Raw genomic sequence first — 3,161 nt, 5'->3', positions numbered from 1 at the left:
TTCAGTTCCTGCCTTGTTGAGATATATGAGTACTAGGCCATGATACCAAACTCTGAGCTCGACAGACGCTGATACTTCATTTCTTCAAACTTGTTGGCTCACGTAAGTGTAGCCTATGCGATGCTAACTTTTGTCTGTCTGTGCGTGCGTGCGTGCGTATACATGTATGTATGTCTGTGGTAGAAACTTTAACATTTGACTGAACACCGAAATGCTAATTTTACCTGGTTATTATTCAAGCAACAGCTTCAAAGTATTGAAGCAATGATCAACATTTTGTCGGCACGTATGTAGTTAAAGTGTGTATCCAAAGAAAACGGGTGGTGGAGGGTTTTGGGGGGGTAAAAACAGCTGACTGGTTTGTGTCGTGTGTGGTATGTAGACCAGGTCAGGGGTCAAGGTTAGGTCAGATCGTGTGAAGGATTGTGGTATAGATACAGTTATCACCGAGCTGCAGTTTGCCGATTCGGAGAAGACGATTTCACATTGTTCGGTATCGTAGCTCCAGAAAAATAGATAAAGAAGATACCAAAGGAGATTTCCTTCAGGTTAATCTGCACAGCGTGTTTCCAGTGTCTGCGCGAGGAAGCGCTGTCGAAAGCGCAGTGTCGATCTGGTCGTGTCCCCGTAAGTAGGCTACAGACAGACAGATCTAGATCTAGTGTCTCGCACTCTTGCACCGTGTCACCTATGCTTACTGTGTGTGTGTATGTGTGACGGAGTGATTGAGTTTGTGTTACTGTTTGTCGATTTCTTACGTGAGCCTTGAAGGCTTCGCCTCTTGTTTTATGTTCTTTTGTTTTGTTTTTTGTGTGTGATCAGTTTCATGAGATCTTCATCGAAAAGTCCGTGTGCGCCTGTTTCCTTTTCTCTCTCTATATATATATATCTCTCTCACCCTCTCTGTCTCTGTTTGTCTCTGTCTGCCTCTGTCTCACTTTCTTTCTTTTTTTCATTCTTTTTTTTCTCTCTCTCTCTCTCTTTTTTCTCTCCCCCTCTCTCTCTCTCTCTTTCTCTCTCTCCCTCCCTCTCTCCCTCTTTCTCTCTCCCTCTCTCTCTCCTTTGCAAGGACAGATTGTAAGACTAGGCAATGCCTAAAATCTCCATCCTTCTGTAATAAAGTTTAATCAATCAATCAATCTCTCTCTCTCTCTCTCTCTCTCTCTCTCTCTCTCTCTCTCTCTCTCTCTCTCTCTCTCTCTCTCTCTCTCTCTCTCTCTCTCTGTCTTTGGTGTCTATCACGTCTTAGCTTGGGCCCCTAAAGACACAGGAGTGCGTACGAGCGGAAATCCATCCGGGTCCTTGCGAATGCATAGCTGTGCGTCGGTGTGGATTCCCATGGCATCTTTATCACTCGATGCTCTGACAACTTCATTCCGTCCGCAAGGGTTAAAGACAACGGGCACGGACAAACTTTCCTTGCAGAGTAATGGCCGGTTCACACGGTACGATTTGCCAACGATATGCCCGGTCACACACAACGATTAGATCGTAAGGTCTACTCTATTCTCTGCTACTCAATCGAAGGTGAGGACCAATCAGTTGCGGCCTTCACGCTGTGACTTGTAAAAATGGCAGACAGCAGCGAACCGCATCTCTTCGTCGATTCAAAACTTTTCAGAAGAACAGTTTCTTTCTCAGATTTAAAGGTGACGCTTTAGGCGTGAACTACGGTCGGGAAGCACGAGATGCAACTGTCTGCGTAATTACTTTCTTGGGAGGGCCTAATGCTTAAAGGTATTTTTAGAAAGGGTTAGCGCGATGTTCGAACATTAGCAGAACCCGCTTCTCGAAAAGTCGTCTGCAGTAGCGCTGACTGGTATCATAATGCGAGTCAATCGGCGATCGGCTCGTAATGGCTCAGGAACAAATTGTACGATTGAAACGCGGCAATGTGACGGCCCCATTAGCTGCCCTTGTTGTGAGTGTCGAAATATATTGATTTCAAGTGTTCAACCATTTCGCTGCCTGAATGACGTCAGCCGACGTCCTGGGTCACTTGCTTTAAGAGGGCAGAAAGCCATTCAATAAACAACACCAAACCAGAAGAAGAAGAATTTCAACAAACAAACAATGTGCGTGTCTCAGGTATATTCATGTATATGTTCTGTATTGCATTAATGAGAAAGACATGAAGACATCACCATAATCCGTCGGCTTGTTGTTGTTTTCACTGTATGACAACGTAAATCTCAAGAACATGTCAAACCTGAATAAAACATTGTTTAAACCAATTGGCAATTAATGAGAAGCGACACCGACTACACAAACCTTGACCCTCTCTTTTAAAATAAGTCTCTGACGTCCAAAGCCAAATACAGCCCGAGAAGACGTCATAATGCGGAAACTTGCGTCACGTAAATACTCTGTCATTTCGTCTGCATGTCTCCCGAGGAATTGACAAAGGATTTCTAGAGGAAAGTTTGTCTCTGTGACTTTGTCATATCAGCATTAAGACATTACTCGTCAGGTCACCACCACGCTGTGAATGTATCGGTATCGTACTTCATTACACTGCTTTTAAAGGGGAAGAAACCAGCAATTAACGTCATAGTTTCCAGTTAACCAGTTTAGAAAACTCGTTTGATCTCAAATTAATGCAGTAACGGTTCTTTCAGCGTGTACGAATCGAGAATTAATGCAGTAACGGTTCTTTCAGCGTGTACGAATCGAGAATTAATGCAGTAACGGTTCTTTCAGCGTGTACGAATCGAGAATCAAGATCAAAAGAGGATCACAACGAAAACAGGTCTTCAAGTATGGATTAACTTGGCATCTTTCTATAATGTTCTAATTAATATTCTTTTTTTGTTAATTCCCTTTGTAGGCTAGTACCTTCCACAACATCATCCTTTAATGTAGATGGTTTGGAAGCTGGATTGACATCCTGACATTTACGTCTCGCCAAAATGTGTGACTTTTGTAAATGGACTTCAAAATATCATCTCAGAGCTTTGTTATCGATCTCTGATACACGACAAATTAATTAAGGATCTAAGAAAAATTTGGAGAATATATATGGACCGCCTTTGGTAAAATAGCTATGACAATTATTCGGCGTATGCTGCCAGAATGGCGGGGTAAAAACGGTCGTACACGTAAAAATCCACTCGTGCTAAAAACATGAGTGCATGAACGAAGAAGAAGAATTGGACGTGTGT

This window comes from Littorina saxatilis, linkage group LG15 (assembly GCF_037325665.1).
Source record: "Littorina saxatilis isolate snail1 linkage group LG15, US_GU_Lsax_2.0, whole genome shotgun sequence".
Classification (NCBI taxonomy): domain Eukaryota; kingdom Metazoa; phylum Mollusca; class Gastropoda; order Littorinimorpha; family Littorinidae; genus Littorina; species Littorina saxatilis.
Note: the sequence above shows the minus strand (reverse complement) of the source record.